This window comes from Cygnus atratus, chromosome 8, assembly GCF_013377495.2.
Source record: "Cygnus atratus isolate AKBS03 ecotype Queensland, Australia chromosome 8, CAtr_DNAZoo_HiC_assembly, whole genome shotgun sequence".
In the NCBI taxonomy this organism is placed as follows: Eukaryota; Metazoa; Chordata; class Aves; order Anseriformes; family Anatidae; genus Cygnus; species Cygnus atratus.
In genome coordinates, this window is record NC_066369.1 from 8650240 (window position 1) to 8675510 (window position 25271).

Genomic DNA, 25271 nt, shown 5'->3' on the forward strand with positions numbered 1-25271 from the left:
AGCACCAGGCTCTGCTTACCCAGAGGATGAGTAGAAGGGGGTGGAGAATTGATCATAAAAGTTTTTTTCTGGAAACTCAGAACAAAAAGCAGGATAGTGTTTGTGTAGTTCTTTACTTTCTGTCCTTGCTGCAGTCCACCTGAATGCAAGTACTGGTGCACAGGTTCTGTTCATGTTGTATGTCCTGTTGGATTAATGACCCAGAAGTTGTCAGCTTTCATTTGGACTTACAGAGCTGTCCTTGGAAATCAGAGTGAGTCTTGTGCCACCTAATTCCTATTGCTTGGCTCTGCTCTATTACAAGGAGAGGTTTGGGGACTTTTAAAAACCATCTATGAAGTTTATATGGCAGCAAAGCTGTGGGTATTTCTGTTTTATGAATGAAATGTCCTCAAATCGAAGGCAGTTCTATGCACCACCTCATTTGTTATTTTAATAGGGCAAACCTGATCTAGTGACAAGTTCTGCCCTGAGGCACTTTTAAATGTCTTACTTGGATTTTTCTTTGAGCATGGGAGAAGGGAGTCCTGCACAGCCTGAGGGGTGCCATCGTGCCCTTTCTCCTTCGCAGCACTGCTGACTTCATTTTCTCTGGACCACAGTTCCTTTCCACTGGTGGCTGGGAGCTGAGAGAGGGGACCGATTTCCTCCTTAGCATTAAGGGACAGTTCACTCATGTCGCTTGCTTGCTTGCCCAAGGTAGAAGGCAGTGCCTGGAGATTATGGGTTTTATTCTCCTGTCTGGCCCTGTGCTATGCAGACCCTCCCAAGCACTAAATAGGATGTTAGCAGTGGTACCTGTAAGACTGAATTTCTCATGATCTCACCAATTTTATTTTCTTTCCTTGCATTGGAAGGCTTGCAGGTGTGCCTATCACTGTTGGAGTTTTTTTGTTGTTGTTGTTGGTTGGTTGTTGTTGTTGAAGAGGACAGAGGAGAATAAAGTAGTACTCGGATCCACTAAGCCCATATATGAAGAAGAGCTTTCACTCTGAGAGACTACAAAAATTATTTTTCTGCAATTGCCAGGGGACTCTAATGTCATTTTTTAACAAGAAATATGTAGCTGACAGCAAACAATGAATTCTTTGAATGAAGTCAGTGCTGTCTCCCAGCTCTGCCAGGCCTCAGCAGCTAACGTCCCTCGTAGCCAGGGCTTGTCACGGTTTATTTCTTCAGATATTAACTTGTTAATTTCATTTTTTTTTCACATTACTTACCTTTTAGGAAGCTCTTGTGTTCAGCTTTCCTTTAGCATTCCAGAAACTGACACGTGGAAATGTACCAAAATGTGCACTGCCCATAATACACATGCACACCTGCGGCCCTCTGCTGTCCCCAGACACTCCAGCACTCAGAAGGCATTTGTTTGCAGCATGGGTCTAAGTTGTGATGTTTTGGGTTGACTTTGAGAGTCTGTTTAGAGCTGAGAGGTCCGTGCAGGGAGTACCGAGAGCAAGTTGCCATGAATGTTTGAAAATGAGTGTGACAAACTGAGCTCTGCTGCTAGCTCTAGCCAGAGGAGAATGGCATGGGGATGGAGACCTCATTCTGGTACAGTGATCTGTAGAAATGTCTGAAAGCATTGCTCTTAGTGGAAAAGACAGCGATTGGGGTGAAGAAGCGCGGTCCTGACTTGTCATGTTTTAAGTAGCTTTCCCTCGCTGTCACCAGATGGAGTGGAGGCCAAGTGGAAGTTTGTCGCCTCACTGAAGCGTGTCGGAGTCTGCAGTTGGTGCTGAACCTTCCTTCCATTTCTCCCAGGTCTCAGAGACAGAATTCAGAGTCTGTTGCTCTGCCAAAACCTTTAATTTCTGCCCTTTGACATCTGTGACACCAAATCTGCTTGATCTGTTCTAAAATCCCAGTGGAACATGGCTGTGAAATTCAAAGTAGTTGACGTAACGTGAGGGAACACCTGGCTGCCGCTGCGGTTACCCTGCGGGCCTGGCACTGCCTGTCACAGAAACTGGTCTTTCTCAGAGCTCCCATCTGTTTTGCCACGGAGTATTTAGACCTTGAGATTGTTTCTAGAGTTACTTTGGTAACTTACATATGTAGGAATGGATTTTTCTGCTGCTGATGGTTCCAAGTGAATTACAGATAACTGCACGAAGATTGCTGTGAAAGTGACGGGAAGTTTCGCTGGTATCATGGTCTGAGAGGGCGAACGTTGCTGATAGAGCACAGAAGGCAGGAGAAGAAAATGGGATGTAGGAACAGAACTACTCTGAAGAGAATCATGTGTTTTCTGGCCAACGTTAGCTGCTTTTAAAAGCACGAATAGCTAACAATTTGAAAAGCAGTTAAGTAAATAGCTGAAGAAAACATCCCTTCCAATTTACTTTGACCTGTAAATGCTGCCCCACATCCCCACGCTGCTCGTGTGGTTAGGGTCAGAGTCCCCTCGGCCTCCCATGGTTAAGCAGTGGATTTCACTGTCCTGGGAGTCTCTCATCAGAGACGCTTTGCTGGCATCACTGTAGGCTTATTAAGGACAATGGCATTTTTTAGGGTAACAGTGTAATTACTTACATTAAGAAAGGCCACTAACATTCCCTCTCGCTGCTCTTTCTATTTATTCCAAAGTTCAGATGTCTCCTGGTGTCAAAGTTTGCCAGTTACATTGAAACAGCGCACATACAATGTCTTACAGTATATTGCAGTAAAAAATGCATATTATAATTTGATTCTGGTTATTATGTGTTAGAGCAAGGGCAATGCTGGCCCTATGGAAATCAATGGCAAAGCCTTTACCAACTTCAACAAAACCAGAAGTTCTCTTTGTCAATTTGTTTCAGTGCCATGACACACAAACCATAGAGCTTCAGATAAATATTTTATCTGAGGATGTGAATTTCTGGTCCTAAAAACCAACATCTGGAATGAACATTTAAGGATTTCTCAAGTTCTGCAACAAGTTTTCACTGAAGTAATTACACCAAATTTAAATCAGAGCTTTTGTTCTTTCTTTGTCAGTATCTTTGTGTGAACACTCAGTGTGCTAGGAATAAAAATATCTGATTTGTGTTTTGCTTTTGTGGGTAATAAGCTTGTGATGTGTTAATTGTATTTGGGATGATACATTGCTTTCAGGCAGCAAAGGATTACAATATGTTGAAGAAAAAAATTTAATTGCCTTTTTTTTGAGAGGAGACCATACATTTCCAATGGGGCAGAGATGTATGTGGTGCAACATGATCTCAAAATAGAAGTTCTGCGCTGTGCCTGCTTTGCAGAAAGGCAACCAAAGCTCAGATAGTAGCTGCGATGTTCCCTGGGTCTCCCAGTGGCAGAACAGTATGCACAGTAAAAGCATAACCTGAACGGTTGTTTGAGATGTCATCTAACCTTGTTCCTCGTCCCACTTAGAACTCATTTCTGTTCTGTCATCAGGTAAGCTCCTGTGAAGGACCAAAGCGCTGCTGCTGAAAGACATTGCCTTGCTGAAACGCTTGTGTGGTAGTAGTTTGCTGTGCTACACAGTTTTGGCAATAGTTGGAATTTATTCAGGCAGGTTGCAGTTCATTGCAAACTTGATGCCATATGCGTCTTGCAGGCAAAACTGCATTGTAATAAGTTGGCTTCATATGATATTTCATAGCCATAAATTCAGTCCGAACATATACTTTTCTCCTATTTTGTTACATTTGACAATGGGTGGTGTTTTTATTGAACATGCAGTTTTCTTCTTCTTGTGTATTTCTGTGGATAAGGATGTATCACTTGGTCTCATGTTCAGATAAAAGGCAGACTCGCATTTAATTTGACTCAGATAAAACGAGACTCACAGAGTACTGCTGCTCCTAAAGACAAAGTATCTAATTTGTAAGTTTGAGTGTTGTGGATTTGCAACTGCTGCAAGTTAAAATGCAGTTTTTCAAAAGATTTTTACAAATTCCTCTTTTTCCTGGGGAACCTGACCTTTGCTGTTGAGAGAAAAAATGACTTTGACCTAGGAATTTAAGATCCTGTCCTATACAGTATACAGATGCTGAGAATAATATGCGCTGAAAGAGCCAAGGCTAAGGGCATAGTATCCATAATAAAACTGCTTGTCATTTTCAAAGCAAAGGTCACCCTTTAGCCTGTCTTCTTTGTGAAGCCAGACCTTGTCTCTTTGGGGAAAAAAAAAAATCTGAGAAAGCAGGCAGTGTGTGTGATCGTGCTTCATCGTGCCCTGAAGCTTAGCAAGCTGACCTCTGTCAAATTATGGCTGCAATTGACTTTCAGATTTGAAAATCTTTTATGAAAACCTCCTGTTTTCATCTAAGTGTCACTAGTGAAAATGAATCCTGCCCTGCTGCACACTTTGCTTCCCTCTTTTCTAGCTGAACTGTGGATTCTTTCTGTGTTGGAACATTCTTGTCCCAAAGCCCATGTATCCCTCTCAAAACATGAAATAAGCTTGCTTTTTGGCCTTTCTTGAACTGTCATCCCCCTGCTGTGAAATATTTCTGGTAGGCAGGGAGCAGGGGAGAGCTGACTGTCAAAGAGACTGAGAGGTGGAGAAGGAGGTTGTCTAGATGCTCAGCTGGGAAATGTTGCTTTTGATAGCATCTTAAGGCTGTTCTTGCTTAGTCTAAAAATCTCCAGAAAGAAATATAATAATCAAAAATTAAGTCTAAAAATGTGTGTTGGTTTACACAGTGCAAGTGGTGCTACTTGAATCCTGGGATTATCAAAATACATGCTTAACAAAACAACTCCAAGTTTAAGTAGCAGGAAGTTCAAAGTAGGGGGTTTTATGCTTCTAGATAAGGGCCAGCAATTCCTTAGAAAACGTTTCTGTCAGTGCATTACAGTATTTCCAGCAAAGCTTCTGAAGTTTCCTTTATTTCTCACTGCTGTTACCCTGCAATGCCTGAAAGTTTTGTTCCTGTCTTGTGATATACCCTTCCAAGGGTGAAGAAATAAGGGCTGGGCATTTGATTTAGAGGGCTAGCATCCAGGAGAGCAGGCTGAGATGAAGGAAGAGAAGGAGCCAGGCAACGAGGAACCTCGGATGTAGTGAGTGGAAGCCAAAGGGGAGCAGCCAGCAAGTACCAGCTGCTCCGTAGCCTCTTCGGGGCAGCAGCTGTTTGGCTCAGCCGGATGCAAACAGTGGCCAGGAGGACCAGGACAAGAATGCAAAAAGCGTTCCTGCAGAGAGAGGTAATGCCTGTCGCATCAAGTGGAGTTTTGTTTCATTTGGAGATGTCTGTTCCGTTGCTGGCTCTCCAAGGCGTTTAGGAAGCAAGGTCTTCATCACTCTGGTTTTTATCTCCTTGGGGTCCCGTCGAACCTCACTGTCCTCCACATAAAATTGAGAATAAATGCGGTGTTGAGGACAGATGTATAAGCACAGACAGCAAGTCACTCAAATATGTCTGGCGTGGACCAAAAGACACTCTTGATTTTTGTGTGCATAGTCTTGATTCGTTTGTCTTCATTCTGTATGGTTGCTGGAACTTCATGAATCATATTAATGCCGTCACTGAACTTCTTTCAGCCTCATATGTCCCAGGCCTAACTAATACTTTGTTATTTTTAAACTAGTGTTTGGAAGGACAACATACACTGGAGATAATTACAGTGAAAATAGAACATACTGCAAAAAATGTCTCCAAAACCTAAACTGGTTGCAGACAGATGTGACCAGTAATAGCATACATTTATTTAAAATGTGCTGCATGCTTGACAGGCAGAAAGTTGTGGGCAAGGAATAGAGGAAGATTGTTGGGTTTGGAAAGCCTCTGTGAAAGACCCACTGCTTATGAAATTGGTGTGGACATCGGATAGAGAAGTATAACTGGGAAGTGTGGGAGGAAGATGTGATTATGAAGTGGGAATTGTCTCGGTGCAGGAAGTGACAGCAGTATCTCTTATTAAGAGCAGGGAACGGGCGCTTGCCAACAACAGAGTGTGCAGGAACATGAGTGTATCCACAAACAAGTAATGTGCAGTGAAGGAGAGCTGGCAGCGGAAATGAAGCTCTGAAGCAGTTCTCCTTTTTCAGGAAAAAGCCCAAATTTGGTAATATTTTAATAGTGCCAGATAGTAACGCTTTTTTCTTTAGTGATGGATTTGCATTCATCGAGGCAAATTTGGCTCAGATTATTCTGAGCAGTTCCCAGAAGTGAATGATGGGCTCTTGCTTGTGATCTGTAGCAGTATTTAATTATGGAATTGATGCTGACGGAGCCCTAACTGCCTGAAGACATAAATGGTACCTTCAACTCCAGAGCTGCAGCACCCAGTAAGGCATTGACTTAGTGTTCAGCAGGAACAAGCTCCTGGGTGAAAAAATGACCTTAATGATCTTTCATGTGCCTTCAGTGATAGTATATACAGAGAGCACCTTGCAATATCCATGCATATTTTCTTAGTTGGACTTCATGCTTTCACAGCTTCAGAGCACTGTTTTTTTTCTGATTGTTTTCAGTTTTTGTCTGACAGCCCTTGGTAGAGTCTTTATAAAATTAAAACGTGCTGAATTCAGATATGCTTGGTTTCCCTAAGTGTAGAGTTTGTGTCCACAGCAGAAATCCTACCTTCTAACAAATGTTAATCATGATTACAGTATTGCATTTGAGAGCATTGTTTAAAGTCTTAGAAACTCTTTTAGAGTTAATTTTGGTCAGGTGGAGTTATTTGCTTCCAGTTTGAATCAGTCCTTTTGCCAGATTTTTAGCTGGACAGCACACAAAGCTTATTTTCTGAATCAAGAGCCCAGGTGCTATTATGAGTGTGTACAGATTATCGCCACCTCCCACTGGACCAAACAGAACGCTTGAGTCTTCCAGGTTTTATTTTTAAATCAGTTGCACTCCTAGGACAAGACACATGATATAATGAACTGTACATTTTTATCTTTAAACTGTTTTAAAACTTGTAACTGTCTTCGAAACTGTGACCGAAACATAAAACTTGTTTTCTGCTTCTGAGACTCTTGGTTGCTTGCAGCTTATCTGCTGCGATGGAAAGACAAAGGCTGCAGAAATTCACTTAGTTCTCATAAAGGGGTAAGAAGAACTAGTAGTCTCTTTGGCATCTAGATCTCCTTTCTGTGAATCCTGGAAGGCAGCAGTTCCATTGCCATGGCTGCGATCTTTTTTATTCACTCTGTTTTACTGAAGTATCAGGATAGTTCTGTTCCAAAATCGTATCCACAATAGCTAGAAGTTCTTTTAGAGAGTCCTGAATATGTATGTTCTACCTGCAGCTTCTCATCCAGGTAATTCTTTTAAATTAAACTTCCATAACAGCTCCCAGCAGGGTGAACATTTGCTCCTGGCAGTTAAAGTGGAGAAAGGGGTATGAGAACGAGAACATGTGCTTGATGCCTGGTGGGGCTTGCTCCTCGCCATCTCGTTGGAAAACTCCACTTCTGCCAGCACAGTTCATGAAAACTCTGGGTTTGGATCAGTGGTTCAGAACTGGGAATATCTTGGGCTAAGATAAGAAATCTTTCATGCTGGAAACCACTGCTCAGGAAATTCTCTTTGTGTTCTGATGGCAAGCAGATCAGTGAATAAATCTGGCACTAGAAAATACTTCTCAGCAAGAGGAGAGCTATGCAGGAGGGGCACGTGAACAGCTAACTCAGGGTGTGTGCACCACAAGAGTCCTAGGTAGAAATGGCTGGTGTGTTAAATCACGGGACCTCTGCCCTGGCAGTTTGTTTAGCAAAGCCCCACTAAGCGTGGCAATGCTTGACAGGTTGTTGTTCCGTGGTTTCATGACTACCCAAGGTGAGGTCCGAAGTGTCAGCTATCTCAAAGAGCGGTACCTTATATGAGGGGGAAAAAAAATCTAATTTTACACAATTAAGAGCTCCCTGTGTACAAGAAAAATACACTGTCCATCTTCTCTTGATTCAAGTCCAGCCAGGCGTGTGTGTATTAAACAATACTCTCCTACAAGACTGCAGAAATGGACATTCCCAAGCTGTTCCTCATTGATGGCTCCTTCCACGAAGCCTTGGCCAGCGGAGTTTCCTGGGTTGAGTCACTTGTTAGCATCTGGGAGGCCCTTGTTTAAACTTCCCAGGGAATCCGTACCTAGCTCTCCTTCCTAAGGACAGTCCTGAGTGCTCGAACCTGAGGTTTCTGACCAGGATCAGGAGCTCAGTAACTAATCGCTGGGCATTGATTGCTGAAATTAGGGTTGGAAAGGAACCATTTTGCTGTTTCAGGCAGTCTGAGGCCTGCGTCTCCAGAAGGGTGTCTCCTTGACGTCAGGGAAATACACTGTGGGTTTCTCTTTGCTTTTGCTAAACCATCTGTTTGGTATTTGCTTACCAGCTGTGAGCTGTAACTCCCCGGCAGACAACCAAGGTGCCGCATCCAATGTAGGCAAGAAGTTTCCTAACTTCTCGAGCTCAGTTTCTGAAGAGCCAACATAGAGAAAAGCGTATAAAAATAAAGTGGGATGTAAGCGTGCTGTCGTCTGTAGAAAACAGGCAGATACAACAAGTTTTCTTGGTGTAAAATTCTATCAGAGGCAGTTAATTGTGGCTCTTGGAGAATACAGAAAGGTAAAAAACTGTGTTTGCACATACAGAAAGGAACTGTTTAGGTTCGGGCAAAACACAGAGGCGTTACTGCAAATGCTGAAGGTGGAGTGTTTGTTAAGCCAGGTTGGAAGACTGTTGCAGCCTTGTGACAGGGTATGTCCCTTTGTGTCACGTTGTTTTATGTCAGTTTGGTCTGACAGTCCAGGATGGGAATTTGACCCACAACAATATGATTTGTCAAAAGGATGTAACAAATGTGTGTAAAAAAGCATATATGTGATTCCTTCTCATTATCTTGCACACGTATGTCTGTAAACAGGAGAGTAACTGTGCAGACCTTTTCAGAGAGAACAACCCCAATGTCCCGTATACTGTTGAATAATCCACGTTTAATTCCCTCCAGCAGTCTTGTCCCTCCTCTGTCTCCTGGCAGGTGTAATCATTGCTGCCCGTTGTACTTCTGCAGACTCAGGACCTCTTCAGGTGGCTCAAAACTGACAGCCCTTGCAACTTACAAGTCTCTCCAAGTCTGAGTAGTTGATTTAAGAACTTATCTATTTGTTTATCAAAGTCGATTCCTGTAACTTAATTTTCATAGGAAATAGAGGCCTAAGACAGATCTGGATTAAAAGAAGGAAAAGAAACCCAGAGCCCCGAACCTCGGCTGTGGCACATTTTGTCTGATTCTGTTATAAATCACCTTTATCTGCTCATAGCACTTTTCCTTTTGGAAAATATCCTGGTGAAGCCTTGCTACAGGTACTTCGGCTTGTATGAAATTACAGTACTGAATTTGACCCGTTGAATAATAAGTTACTGTGTTCCTCGTCTGTGTTTCCCTCCCAGTAATGGCATGTGCAGGTTTTCCAGGACTGTGTGCACTTTACATCTGCTTATAAACACATTTCTGTGTGATCGTAGGGATAGAGGGAAATGTTCTGAAGCTCAGGGACTGCCTTGAGTTCACATTGTCTTTGTGCAGGTCAGGGGTGGGTCTGTAGAGCCAGGAGAGGTTCAAAGGGTAGGCAGGAAGGTAAATGAAAGAGAGCACATCCACCAGAACAAAGTAGCATGAGGCTTTTACTGTTCTCTCCCTCCCTTCGCACTGAGGGTCTGATGAGTTACACGTGAAATCTTCATAGCAGTGTGGGAACTGGTCATGAAACTCAGCCAAAAACTTCTCAAAACCTTCAGAAGCTCCAGAATCACCAGGAATTTCAGTGACCCGCTGGGATGTACATCAGGTGATATTAGTCACGTCTAAAACGTATCCTGTTCTCCAAGCTCTTCATGTTTTCTTCTGCAGCTGGTGGTCTGGGTAAGGAAAAAGTAGAATAGATGGTATATCTTGAATTAACTTTTAACTTCATCGGTGAGTTGGGGAGGTAGACTAAGACAATGTGTATTAAATGAGTTCATGACAAGTTTAATTGGCCTCCAGCTGCATTTGAGGAGAGGATTGGGATTTAATTCCTTTCAAGGTGCTCAGTACTTCTCTGATATTTTGCAGTGGTGAGACCAAGATGTTCAATATTTTTGTGTAGAATTAAAACTACTATGATAGTAAAAACAAAAAGGAGGATTCAGACAGGAGCATGGTTCAGATGATAAAACACTGCAGAATCTATAGCTTTAGATGTGCCTATGCAATTCATGTTATCCACAGAGTCAGATCAGTTATTTTGCAATAGCATTCATAGTCTCAGTGCCTAAGAGTACACCGATGTACCTACTTGCCTAAAAACTTTTGGGTATCATTTCTCACATCTTTGTTCTGTGATTGGAATTCCAGTAGAGCCTTTTTTTGACTTAAAAGTTTCCTGTGTTTTGAAAGGGTTAGAAAAGCTGGAATCTCCAACCACTCGGTGAAATGTTATGAATGGGACGTCTCATTTTTAAAACCCTTATTTATAAAAACACATCTTCTGCGGTTCTCTGATATGGTTGCATCACATTTTGCAGGGTATTGGCAGAAAAAATTAAAATTAGCTTGAGGCTTCTGCTTTCGCAAAGAAAGTGTACATAATTAGAATACTTATAGGCAAAAGTATTTATCATGGTTCTAGATGTTAGTAGCACACGTCAAGCGAGATGTGTGCAGATCAAGGCAGAGAAATGCAGCCATTTATTTGTTTGACATCGTTGGCACCACCTCCCTGTACAGTGGAGTTTCTAAATAATCCTAAATAAAGGATTTTGAAAAAAATCCACTAGCAATCTTGGGCAGTATTGCCATTCAGTTTTTCACTCACTGACAATTGCACTCAAACTGAATGTTCCCAAAATCACAGGAGGGTTTGCCAGAGGGACCTCTGAAGGTGCCCAGACCGAAGCGGGAGTGCTGTCATTTGTAGGTCAGACCATGTGGGGTGGTCTGGGTGAGACTTGGGACCCTCCGTGGGTGGAGGCCCCTTGCCCCTGTGTTGTTGCTGAGGGAGGGCCTGAACGTCCTAAAGCACAGTGCATGGCTGCGGCACCTCGCTGGGTCATTCAGCACCACAGAAATGCGTGTGGCTCCGTTGTCTCTGCAGGTCCCTTCAGGTAGTTGTAGGTTGCTCCTAGGTTGGCCCCAGGCCTCCTCCTCACCAGACTGAACCAGCCCAGCTTCCTTCGTGTCTCTTCATCTTCCACATGCCCCAGGCCTTGACCATCTTGACAGCTTCTGCTAGCCCCTCTCCGGTTTCCCCACATGCATCTTTACCTGAAGTGAGAGAGGGGGACCCACAACTTTACGTGGTATTCCACATATGGACTCACCAGTGCTGAACAGAAAGTGACAAAACTTCCCTCAGTGCCCTGTCCACGCTCCCCAAATTTAGTTTGGTTTGCATGAGTGTTTTTCTTAAATTGTTTCAGACTGCTTTTACTGCTTTATGCCCTCCCAGGCACCACAGATTCTCAAGCACTGTGCAAAGCTCCTTCTGCATTAAATGGTGACAGAAAAGCCCCTCTTAGTCTCTCCCACCTGTCCCCAACACCTACCATTATGTGGACTGAATTTCCTTCTGGAGATGCCTCCCTTCTGTAGATTTTAAAGGGAGCCTAGACAACTGTCAAGCAGCTAAAGCTGGAAAAAATTAATCTCCCCCTAAGTGGGGAGATGAAAGGCTTCTATTTGCTTGAGCCATTATGTTTTAAATGTGGTTAAGAGTTGGCAAGTACTGATAGAAGAAAACACATTGCTCTCCAGGAAGAGCAGTACCACTGGGACTGTCGGGCCCAGACTGCTATAGCTTGATATGTCTTTTGAGCAGTGTGCAAGAAAGCATCTCTCTGTGTATTTATCTTCCAAAAGCCAACCGTTCGCTCTCTTTAATCTGGTGCCCGTGGCCTCGCTCAGGCAGTTTCTGCAGCAGACAGGCAGGCAGTCACACGCGCAGTCACGAGACGGACGAGGAGTGCGACGTTCCTGCACCGGTTTACAACCCTGGGGTCAAACCCCATTTATCCTTTTATTAGTCAGGCTTCACACTGGATCCAAGTTATCTATTGTCATGAGAGAAAGCTTTTTTCGTAACAGCTGTTTTGGCCGTGAAAAGTGTATGGTGCTTTGCATCCCTCATCGTGCTGTAAGTTTTGATGGCTTGTGTGAATTCCCCCCACAGTTCAAAAAAGGATTTCTTCTCTTCCCTAGCTGGATGAGCAGCTTCCAGTGATACCAGCGAGATTATTAAGCAGTTTGTCACCACCAGAAAGTTTCTGTTATTGTTATCTCCTTGGTTTTGCATGCTCTCGTGTCCTTCTTTGAGCCATTTTATCGTGCCATCAGAAAAACAAGCTGAAATGAAGTTTAGCTGCTTCTCTGCTGCTTACAGAGGTGAGGGGACTCGCAGAGGAGTTTGACAATTGCCAGAGGCTGGCAGGGGAGGCATGAGGGCTGAGGGAGGAAGAAGGAAGCCTTCCACTTCTGGTGGCCATGAGGGGCCAGACTGCTCAGCTGCCTGGGGGATATGCTCAGCTAGTCTGGGGTACACTTTGTAAGGGGCATCTTTAGGTAGGTTGGGGGTGATTAAGGAGGAATACCCAACGTCAGGCATCTAGATCCTTTTGGCCACCAAGTGTGACTTATTTACATAACTTATTTATGCCTTTAAGGGCTATTTTCCATCAGATTTTGTTCTTGTTTTGGTTTCAGGTTTTTGTTTTGGGGGAAAAAATGTTAAGAAATGTTTATAAACATTTTTCCTCTTATAAAATGAAGTCTGTTTCTAGAGCCAATTTACTACTTCTTCAGCAATACTAGAATTTCAAACAGAGCAGGCATTTGGCAACAACTGGACTCAGAATTGGGATTTAAAAGTGAAATTCAGCTACAAACTTGAAGAGGAGGGAGCTCATCAGGCTGGGTTGAGGAAACCAACAGGCAAAAAAAATGAAAAGAAACTTCATCTTTACAATCTTTATTTAACTAAGATTATTAGTAACAGAGGTGACAGCTTCTTTAACGTTATTATACTGGGTATCTCTTTAATTAGAAGAAACTATAAATAGTTGATGAATCATCAGCTATAGAGATATCCTGGGATCTGCAGAATGAGAAACATCTTTCCAACAAGCATTTGTAATGCTATACACATTGCACAGTTTAAAACGCTGCCATCAAATTTGGATTTGGCCCACTGAATCTTGATATTAAAACCTTGCTGTCTCTGATCCGACATTTTAAGAAAAACAAAAGACAACTTGGATCGGGAGCACCAGCCCTGGCCCGTGTGTGCCAGACCACCATCCAGCCATCGGCGGCGCAGGAACTTCTCCTGTCCCTGCTGCCAAGACGTACAGAGACCCACCCAAGTCTGAGCTGAAGTCATTGCAGAGCTCCGGGTAAATCTAGGGGATTCAAGGAAAAATGCAGCCTCGCTGCTGACTGGGAAGCGCATTTGTTTCCTTGTTGTCTGGTTGCGTTTCCTCCTGTGTCTCTTAGGTTGTCTTGTTTTTGTGGGTTTGACAGTGGCACCTGCATTGATGGAGATTATTTAAAGGCACGCTTCTATTTAAATTTGGCAGAATGTGGAAGGAGGGGGAAACCGTTTCCTGTAGAGAAGTCATAGGAGTCTGCTGTTGGACAGTCCAACAGGGAGAACAGAGGAGAGCACCCTGTGATAGTGAGATCTGGGTTTCACTGTTGACTGGAACCTTCAACAGGGCAGAAATTCACTTGTAGGACTGGAATGCTTTTTAGGCAACTTTAACTGCATCTATTTAATAATGATTTTGACCTAGCATTTATTTGTTTTTTGACCTAGAATCATTTTGACCAGTGATTTTTGACCTAGAATTTAATTCATACTGTTACTATTCTTTCTTGTCATTAGCCTTGAAAGCTATTCTTGTTTTTGTGTTATTCACTGCTTTCATTTTTTTTCTTTCTTCCTCCGTATGCACCACCATTGACTGTGAGATTTAAGTTGCTGTTGGCCAAGTGTAATTTTATCCCCTCCAACCATATTTGAGTCCAGAACTCTATTTGAATCTAGTACCTGGCTGCAAAGGACATTCATATTCTTTTTAAAGACAGAAAAACATGTTCTGAGATAAATCCCATGCTAGGTTTTCAGCTCAAGAATGCATCTGCTGACAGTCAGTATTTGGGCTAAAGAACTGCTTTTAGAAAAAACGTATTAGAAAAATAGTTGCTGTTGCTGCAGAACACAAAAAGACAGTAATTTCAAACCAGGGGTAGATTTTGTTCCGCATGATTTAGGATGGAACACAACGTGATCAAATTAATTGCCTTCATTTAAAAAATGTTAAGGTTTTGACGCTACTGGACAGTTGTTTCTGGTTAAGGTTTTAAAGTTCTCTTGCTTTCCTGACTAGCTGTATGTGTGGGCACATTTGCTGTATAAGAAATGCATCTTCTGCTCTCAAAGGGAATTGTTTTGTCCGATGAGTGTTCAGTCCCAGAGCAGACTTCAGCAGCTCTCCCTACCTGTTTGCTGTCAATGTTTCTCCAGTACTTTTCATGAGTGGGCTGCAGGTTAGTAAAACAGGGAAAGGGTAATGTAGAAGCATAATAATGAGAGACTCTTCCAAATTTGAAACATCCTTATGGATTTTAGAAAGGCTGGTTAGAAGATCCCTGGGGTCCCCCCCTCCTGGGTGCAGGAAAGCTGTCACCAGCACTGGGTGAGGGTGGCTGTAGCATGTCTGGTGGGCTCTACAGACCTCCAAGGATGGAGATCTCACCACATAGTGTTTGAATGCTTTGCTGTCCTTTGAACTTATTAGAATGGGAAAGCAGAGCACAGCTGCGTTAGCAAATGGATTTTGAACCCCAGTGTTATGTTGATCCAACATTTAGAGAAAGCCTTACATAAATTTCCTTTTACTCATCCAAATTCTGTTTCATGGAGAATCTGGTCTAGAGAGAGATCAGGTTTTACAGTCTGAACCATCTCATGATACTGTATCCAAGGAGCATGTCCATAAAACCCACGTTGTTTTTGAGCTTCGGTTGGCTCTCTGCTGTATGTGGCTGGGCTGCAAAGGCAGAGCAGCGGAAAAAAGGTGTTTGTTGGTAATAATATAACCCACTCTAGTTTGTATCACGTGTTCATTTTGGGCAGTAATTCTGGGAATCCAGAATTTGTCTTCAGTAGGAGACCTGAGGTCTCGCGAGCAAATATAGAAACTTTGGGTTAATGTTTTGTCAGAGAAGCAAAGAATCTGGATTATATCCTTTTTGGTTTTCCTGGACCTTATTCACATGCCCTACCTAAATTACATGTTTTTGCAATTACAGATTGCAGTTGCAAAACTAATAGCCTGCAGATGCTATGCAAAAGCAGAGCTCTGCGGCAGTAAATTAGAGAAGGAGGGGAATATCTTTTTATGGGTAGTAGTAATAAAACAATTAATTCCTTTTGGGTCTTACAGCTTTGTAAAATCTACAAAGATAATTGACAGACTCAACTGGGAAATATGGAACTGCATTTCTGTGCTTATACAGCTAACGAGGAGGGCACAAAATGGCAGAGAAACATCATTTTTGGATAACTTAGAACTAACTTTTTTTTTTTTAACGTTATGATGCCGGGTTGATTGAGAGAGCCTTTAGAAGAAAATCTGATCCTTATCAAACATAAGAAGAGCTCTTCAACTAGTATAAGCTGGGATGTTTTTCGTCTTACAGAAGCACAGAATGGAGTCAGTCATTCATATATGCATATCTTTTCCAGTTAGTCTTGAAACTCAGATAATTTCCACAAATAACACACAAATTAATTGAAGCATTTTCAAGTCCTAAAAAATCTCTCAATATGATTTTAACCAAAACTGTTTACTTAAACATAGAATTCTGTTCTTCACATCCTCTTACTTTGCGTTTAGGAATTTTTTTTTAATCTGCTGCCAAACCAAAATTACATCATAGCAAATGCATGCATTGTTCTTTACTTTTGGGCCTTGCAAAGCAGTTCTGCAAAAAAGTTTAATTGGCTGGATTTCTGTCCAGTCTGTCCTGTGCCCTCCTTGTTCACAAGGGCTTGGTTTTTTTCTTTCCTATACCTTTTCTAAGGGAAGAAAAAAAGTCAAAACTAAAAAAAAAAAAAAAGTACATTTATGGTAAAAATACAGCTTCTGCTAACTGTGATTTCCCAGGGTATTTCATATTCACACAGGAATGCTGATAGTATCTCATGCCTCCTATTTAGGACGTGTTGCAAGTCAAAAGTGAGATTCAAAAAGCTCACGTAGAAACGAGGCAGGTTTGTCCTAGAAATTACAGAAGGACAGATTTGCAGCGGAATGGGAGGGCTGAGAATAGCTGGTCGTTTGGCAGCTGGTGTCACTGTGTTAACCGGATTAAGACAGATATTTCAGTGGGACGTAAGGTCAGCTGGCCTGGCTTCTGGAAGCGTGCTTATATTCTGATTCCTGAAGGCAGACAGCAATTCTCTCTCAGAGGCCACTAGACAGATTCTACTATTAGACTAATAATTATCAGAATATTTCAATGTTATTTTAAGGCATAATTCCCTCTATCTGGCGGTAGAAGTTGAATAAAGGGATTTTAAGCCATGAAAATAGAAAAACTGTATGTTGTATCATCTTTTTTCTGCCTTTATGTGACATCTGCTTTACAGCTACCTTTGGTTTACCTAAGCAATACTTTGTATTATATTCCGTTGTGTATTAGAAAGTTGTTGTGTTGGTCTTCTCTAACTTTGCAGGAATACTGAAAGACCCTCTTGCATTTTTATTCTTGCTTTCTCAGTTGTAAACTTGATCTTCTACCTAAAGGGAACTGAGTAGGATAACAAATGAGACAAAGGGCAGCAAATGAAGCTAGTCGTGCACAGGTTCAAACAAAGGAAAGGAAGTGGTTCATATAATAGAAGTAGACTTGTGGAATGCCTTGCCGAAATGTAGATGTTATGAATTTACATGGATTCAAGGTAAGACTGGGATCATTCATGTAATAGAAATCTATTAATAGCTACTAAATATGTGAAAGTTGCATCTTTGTTAGGAAGTCTCTAAAGCAGTAACTGAAAACAGCTAGCAGCTGGAAGGCAGGTAGGAAAAGTGTCATGTATGTACACACCGCCTATTTCCATCTTAGCAAGATGGATTGGCTTTCCATGGAGTCAGAGGAGGACAGCATCAGCTCTCAGGCAGTGATTGAATGCCCAGCCCAAGACAAGCAGAAGGAGGAAAGCAGGAACAGCTTCAGCAGCAGGAAGGCATAATTAACCTCGAGTCATTGCGAAACCATGTCCTCTGTCTTTATACCTGGAGAGATTTTTTGCTCTGAAGTAGAGGCATATGTTGACTGCTGTTATGTCTTGGATCTTCTGGAAGTCAAGAGGTACTGGAGAGGTGATCTGAATAAATGTATAAGTGTGAGATACTTGTAGCCCATTTAAAAATCTAAAGAGGTCACCTTATTTGCCCTCTGCCTTTTAGGTTCCTTTTGGTCTTTAAGGTAACATGGCATAAATTCAATCCAAAAGGTGAAAGGACAGAACGAAGTAGTAGTTCTTGCTCTAGTAATGTTTGCTATCTCCCCTTGTTTACTGCAGAGGGAGGACAGTTCGCAGTAGGTCTCCATATCCTTGTTAGTCTCCATAACCTTTTTAGTTCTTAATCCAGAAGAGATCTACGGCCCCTGTTTCTCTTTAACACTGCACAAATGCTTCATGCTGACCTTCAAGGCTGAGCCCTGCTCCTGGATGTGCAGCAGTGCTGCCACTGGAAGAGAGTGGAAGAAACTCCTCAAAATGAGGCGTGTAATAGGGTAAATTTTTGATTCCCCTGAGGTCTCTGGGATTTTCACAAGGCTCTGGTTCACAGTGAGATGCTTCCCAGTCAGTTTAGTTTTTGCAGCCCAGGCCCTATCACATCTGGCAGTAGCACAGTTGATAATGAAAGGCAGTAAAGATCCCTTCATTAAAGGGTTTCTCATGTGGGAACTAAACTGGATAGCCACCCTCTCTTCTATGGGGATAGTGACCAGAAGGTGTTCCAGATCACAGTTAGGTGTTATTTTTAAAAGATTGTCTGGGAATGTCAGAAAAGTGTAACCTTATACTACAGGACTTTTTATTGACCGTGGGATTGAGTTATTTCTGGTAAAATGCTTAAATAAAAAGCGTATCTCATCACGTCATTGCTGCTTGCAATGAATAAGCTGTATAAACCACCTGTGCATAGAAACACTGGGACTGGAACAGCACTGATGTGAATAGGAGCACTGCTGGCAGAAATAAAAGCAGAAAAAGAAGCTCCATTCCCACCACTTCTGGGAGCTTTCCTGTTATGGGACAGTTTCTCTACACCCCCCGCAACCTCCCAGTCTCAAAATAGACTTAAAATGTAGAAAAGTGATTAAATTCTATGATTACGGTGTGGGGATTGAATTTTCAGTTACAAACCTTATTCTTTAGCATACTGCGAAATCAATCTGTGTTAATATGTGCTAGCCAAGCTCAATTTAATATATGGAGAGCCAGCACGCTTTCAAATTAAGTTAAATTGTCATTGTTAAACCCAAAACAGTAGAGCTGCTGTGGCCTCCCAGGGTGAGCTGTCAAGAACTGGTGCAGAGAGGCTAAGACCTTGTGAGTTTTTATGGCGGTTTTTCTGTGGATTCCTTGCAGTTGTTGTCCCATCTTCCACTCGCTCCCATCCACATCTCTGCATGTCGTATGTTTTCTGTAAGGATCCGTGATGGGCTCAGTGGGGTTTCTAAACGGTAAAAAACAAAACGCTGACACCCCAACTTTAAATAAACAGTGCAGCTTTCATGGTTTGTGGTATAACGGGCAAATAATGTGGCTATGTGGTTTGTGTAAAGGTTTTAACTGGTTTTCTCTTTTTTTAGCTTCTCTTAAAACCATGCCCATGCTTTTCAGATGTGAGGGTCAGACTGCACCGGTAGGATAGCAGTAGTTTCGGAGGCACCCTCCCATCTACAGTGACCTCCCTGTTTAATGTCCTCTGGTAGCAAAAGCAACATTGCAGCAACTGCTGGCGTTTTTAGGCGGACCACTGCTGCATCCACTGTGGTGTATCCTCAGGACACCATATGGTTGCCATCACCCAAACAAATCAATAGTGAAATTATACAGCCACTTCCTGTACAAATTTGTAAACTTTCTTACACGTCCTCTTCAGTTGTTCTTCGAACAGACAGAGGAAACCAGAAACAGATATGCCAAGGCATGATTCTCATTTACACCATGGGCCTCGTTATGTGCTTGGCACTGTCAGGAACTGCTGAGGAAAATGAGATTCAGCCCTTAGGCCATGGGTAGGCTGCAGGAAGTTCCCTTCTAGAACTTACTGGAAAGGAAGCTCGAGAACAGCTTCCTTTGGAGCCCAAAGAGGCATGCCCCAGAGAGCAGCTGGGGTTCAGCCGTGGCTGTGTGGAGGACCAGGTTCCAGCTTCCCAGTTAGGGTTTCCTAGTCAGGACGAGCATGCCAAGGACTGTAATGGCGCTCAGTGCAGGTTTGATGGCCTACTTAGGAGATCAGGACATAAACGTCACATCTCAGGCGACAGCCAGACAGCCTGAAGCAATTATTCTGAAATTTTCAGAAAGTGTGAAGTCTGTGGTAGATGAAAGCAAAGCTCTCCCAGCAACCCCGCTGTTGGCTCAGGGTTTTTAACACTCCACCTCCTCAAAGGGCTCGTCCAGGGCCATCTCTGAGGTTGCATGTAGCTTTTGGGGCCTGTGGAAGCACATTTTAATCTCACAGGCTTTGTGTGGCCTAAAGCGTAGCTCTAAAGAAGTTCCAGTCTCATCTCATTGACCTGAAATCCCTGCAGATGTCAGAAAAAATATGAAAGATGATACATGGATTTCATGCACGGCTTTTGTGGTGAAATAAACACTTGGTTTGTATCTGCTTCATCTTGAGATCACTAGGTGTGGCTGGATAGTTGATAGATAAGCTTTTAAGCTGTCAGGACATGCTGGGCAGTAATAAAAGTAGCATGATTAAAGAAAAATGGTACCCTCAGCAGCTTTGGGGAACTGCCAGCACTTGAGTCGGATGTGGGAAGCTCTTCAGTCTGCATGGGCAGTAGTTGTAATACGGTCTGAGAATCACAGTTGTGAAGATTCAAGCTGGAAGATATTGAGGCAGGATTCCCTGGGAGACCTGTTAGTCATAAACAGATGAACAAATGCCCAGCTACGATGTTTGTTTACTGTCAGAAATCTTCTAAAGCTGTCTGGACAGAGTACCCTTTGGCATGCCGAGGCGCCTGGCTTTATTTGCCCTCCGCTTTGGCAGTGGCTTTGTCAGTTGCGATATTCTAGCGCATTGCTCATTTCCAAGGCAGTGGTAAAGATCAAACCTCCTCATCAAGGCAAGTTACGAGAACAGCACTTTAAGGTTTTCCTTTGGTATTTTAGTCCAGTCTCTGTGGAGCTTTTATTCCTGTAAAGTAACAAATGTCACTTGTTTTTGAAAACTATGTCATTAGTTCATTGGAGATGGATCTCTAATGGGCTGGGCTCATCTGAACATCTTAACAAAGTCTGTGAGAAGAGAGATGCAAAGATAGGGTCTGTCTTACAGGAGAGGAGTCACGGCTTCCACGTGGAGCACATCTACACTTTGCAGGGTACGTGCCCAAAACCAGCAGGGAAAGGTCAGAGGCACGGCCTGCCTGTTAACAGCATGACAACCAATGCTTACAAAGGCAGATGTGCTAAAAACACTGTAATAAAGTAAATCAAGTTAAAGTAATTTCAAGTTAAAGTAAATCAAGTTGTGTTCATTATTTTTGGGTAGGTGATGCTTTTGTGCAGGACACTTGAAAGAGCTTTTGAAAAATACTTATCCATACCTAAGCACATCAGCTAGGAAGGTAAGAAAACTCTAGAGGAGTTGATTTGACAATAAAGTCACATCAGGGGTAGCAGGAAACACAGCTCATACTGAGAGTGCAGAGCCTTGGTGGCTTGGAAATCTGTTCCTTTGTGTCCCATGCCAGTCGGATACTCCACAAATGCATGTACCTCTACTCTAAATGTTTCCTATAGCACCAATATTATTTTCCGACATCACAGGCAGGCTGCAAGCGTTAATTCATGGTTGTTTCTTTCAAACGAACAGAAATGGGGGAGGAGCTCCATAGATTGCCTGTAATTATGTGGCATACTGCTCCCCTGGGAAGCGCTTGCTGCTGCGTGCAGCATTGCTGATGGAACATGCATTGCAAAACCCAAACCGAGCACTATTGCCAGTTCTTTACATTTGAAAGTCAAGAGTCCGGCTTTGGAAATGATGATAGCTTTACAAAAATGAATTAAAAGGTCTTTGGATTAGCATGTTTTTCCTGCATTTAATGAAACTTCCTAGTATGCGGTGATGATGTTTACTCTATGTTCTGTAACTGTGAGAGTTAGAGATGATTTATTTTTTTTAAATGAAGGCTAAGATGCCTGCAAATTGTCATGCATCTCTAGGTAGTAGGTACTTTGAGAAACAAACCACCCATATTACAACTCAGGCTGAAGCTGCAGGAACAGCCAGTTTGGGAATATTCTAGCACAGTGGATGAGGCTTTCCATTGCCAGTTGACTGTGGGGTTAAAAATACATGAGGCTCCAAAGCTTAATCCCTGTTAGAGCCTTGACAACATTGATCATAAGTAAGAAGCCTTAAAATCTCTATTGCAGTTCCATGTGTTGTTGAGTCCAGAAGCAGATCAGCAGACACTGAAATAGCCAAGAAAGCAAAAAGATTCAGTGAGGATATTCATTTTATAGGGGTACCTAATTTCTTAATGTTTGCAACTCTGGTTAATTATATCCTAATTATATAGTGCCCTCAATGCTTTGTGGTTGCAAGAACTTAATAAATGTGATTGTTATCAGAAGTTTAACAAATAACTTCAGATTTTACCCCCAGGAAAAAAATGTGTTTCTGTATCCCAACTTAATAAATTAAGGTAATGCATTTGTGGCTGGATTTTTATTATCCATATCTATATTTATCTGTACGTCTCATCTGGCTTCAATATCACCAAACTATAGAGATGATCAAAAGCAAAATGAGAATGCTGAAGCTTGGGGCTCGCTTGAAATATTGTCTTTCCAGGCCGATATTTTTCCAGTCATTATGCCAGCACTTTCAGGTCTGCATCGTCTATTTAAATTGTCATCTCATCTAAGTGCAAATCTTGGCCCAAGCCAAAGCCATCTGTTGTTGGGTAATAGCTGTGATTTATTTTGCCTCTGGTTGATGTTCATGCTCATGGGCCAGATGCTGACTTGTAGGATTTGCTTTTATTCATTTTCAGTTTTATGCCATGTGTTAATATCACAAACGGTGTTTTAATTTCAGATATTTTTGTCTAGTGTTTAAAATTAGGGATGAGTAAGAGCATCACATTCCCCTGAATGCACGTGGGATGGCACATGGGATGCGATTCAGCATACTTCGGAATAAGATAGGAGAGGACAAAATGTTTTACATGTTAGAAATGCGTTTGCACTATGTTTCTAAATGTCTGATTTATTTCTAATCACTTTACGCTCATTTATGTTGCGTACAAATAATTAGGTATTACTTTCAATAAAACTTGCGGACTATTTGAAGGCTTCTGGACTCAGGAAAATGTTGTAGGTAGCCAAACTGCAGGCAAAGTATTTATGATATTCTGCATCGTACCTTGCAAGTTAGGACTGTCAGAGGGACAGTCCTGCTTATTAAAGATAAAGATGATAGGGAGCTGGATCAATTTCCTTAACTCCAGGTTAGAAAAGAACTAAAAACCTGTCCAGCTCTTTGTAGTAGAGATGGGCTGTATTCAACTTCCAGACAATCTGTGCATTTTGGACTTCAGCTCCTGCTAGTAGTTTGGACGTAGCACTGACGGGGTTCTTCTGTGTGTCTTCTCCAAAGTTGGTGTTGAAACACTGAGAAGTTGCGCAGCAACTCCGAAGCATGTTTGGATACACAAACGTGAGTGGAAATGACTTCATTGTCTCACTGTCTGCTAGGGGAGCAGAAGTCGTTCCCACACTGTTCAAACCGTACCAGTAAAAGAGTGGTGTAGCAGGTGAGTTGGTACATGAACGTACCGCTGTGCTGTGTAGTTTCAGGAGGCATTTCAGAATCTGGAAGCTAAGGGGAAATAGCTCAGGTGTGGGCCACTCAGCTGAGCCAGCTGCATGACCCTGGGTACGAAATGGGGGTAGACTCTGGGTACGACATGGGGTGACCTTGTTCCCCCCGACTGCCGCCACAGGATCGCACCAGCCCTGCAAAAGGGGCCTGAGCCCATTCAGTTGACTGATCAGCAAAAACCAGCTTGGTCATTTGGTCGTTTTGTTTCAAGAACTATGAGGAAGGAGAGCAGATAGTGGTTATCTGCTGGGTTTCTTCTTTGCAGCTTTTGAAAAATAATTCACAGAAGTGTAAAATTAGTTGAGATTAAATCTATTCCTGGTATTAAAAACATGGATTCTAGCTGCTGCAGAACTAAGAAAGCTGAATTTTACACCTTATTTTCTGGTAAGTTGTTTGGCACCACACCAAAGGCTTTTTTCCATTATATTTATAGCTACTCTTCTGGTGGTCATAGGTTTGTTAGGTTGTCCCTTAGCCTTTTCAGTGCAAGAAGGCGGGAGCCCAGTTCCCTCTGCCTCTCCATGCAGATACGTGGACTCTGGACCTCTGACCAGCTTGGTAGCCTCTGCTGGATTATCTCAATTTTTCTACCTATGCTTTCAAACTGCTGCTTTGCACTGGAAGATTTTTTAAAAGGTCTGCCAAGAAGGTAATGATGTAGGAGGAAAATTAGGAATTCTCCTTATTTTGTTGCTATCTAGTAATTTGGTAACTTTGTCATGACATTGTTGTTTATTTCCGTAGAGTGACTCTGATTGTAAAGTCTGCGTGTCACTTCTTAATAGATTTTATACATACAGTAAATGAAGGTGCCATTAGAAACAAAAGTAAGCTGTGTCAATTAATTTACTGATTTTGAGGTATGTTAGCAGGAAATAGTAGTAACTTCTAATAATTCCTCTGTACAGTACTTGTTTTTTGCCAGGTAATAATATTTTGGACTCTCAGAAGCATTGAAAAAAAATAAAAAAGACAAGGCTGACCATTTTTAAGCAGTGTTAAAAATAGTCCTCAAGTCATGACTTTGTTACAAACTGCACTTCTAATGGGCATCTGACTTTCAGGCTGTTCCCTTAAGACGTGGGCCCCATTGAATTTCAGAGCAGTTTTTCAGTGAAAAAACTTAAGTTGGTTGAAAAAAAGTTCGTTGTCTTACTGAATGTTGTCTTAATCTCAGTGGTTCAGGAATGAAATGGGAATTACACATGTAGCCTGAGAATTGTGCTGGAGTGACTTTATAATTTTGGTACCAAGATGGTTTTAATTATATTCATTTATTGAAGTCGTTTTTTTTCTTGTCGTCAGTCTTTTTTCTTTTTTGTGGGGAAAAGCAGTGATATTTCTGCAATATCTACAGGATACCTTGATATATTTAACACCTAACTTTGTGTGTAACTCAGTACCCTGAATCTTAGACATAACAATTGAGTGATTAGATACTAAAATGGGAAAAGTAGTTCTCCTGAAATTAAGAAATTAACAGCTGTGTCCTGAAGGAAGTATAATTCAGTCTACCAAAACCTTGTCCAGAAGCATAAGGCATTTGTGTGCCTGTTCTTAGCCTTACCCAGGGAGCTGAAGAGCTGCTTGTAAGGTTTCTGAGTGCCAGTTTCATAAAATACCATGGGAGTTTTACAATTGGGAAAGCACAAAATAAGATAAAAGTACCAAACTTCTGTCTGCTTTTTACCTATGTGAGATAGATGCCTGGATCTTGAGAAGTGAAAGGCAGATGTTCAGGTCTGTTTTTCTGGCAGTTGCAAAAACTTCTTAAGGAGTTTGTCTCCATGTGTTTGACATGGTGGCACCTGCTGGCTTGGTTCTTCTCAGTGACACGGGGTGAATTTGGAGCTGTTGGGACTGAGAGGGACAAACACATGGGAAAATAAACCCTTGAATTGACTCTTTGGAGCCTGGGAAAGATACTTTGCAACTGACAGAGTTGTTTCACTTAGAGCCTGAGTTAGGAATTTGAACTGAATTTGTCGGCTATATCAACGCAGTCTTTTGCACTTAATTACCAGGAGAGAGCAAACGTACTTCCCTCACAATGCCCACTGCATGTTGAGAGGAGGTGGTGAAGCAACCTTCTGTCAGAGCAGCTGATCTTTGAAAAGCTTGGGAAGCTTCCCGTTCATACAGTGGTCTTCTTTTGATCAGCATAGTCCAACAACATGGG

At 42.2% G+C, this 25271-nt stretch overlaps 1 protein-coding gene across 6 annotated transcripts in view; it reads left to right on the top strand.

Moving 5' to 3' along the window:
- The window catches only part of ATF6 (activating transcription factor 6), a 79312-nt gene that overhangs the window by 35230 nt on the left and 18811 nt on the right, over positions 1–25271 (top strand). The window lies entirely within an intron of this gene.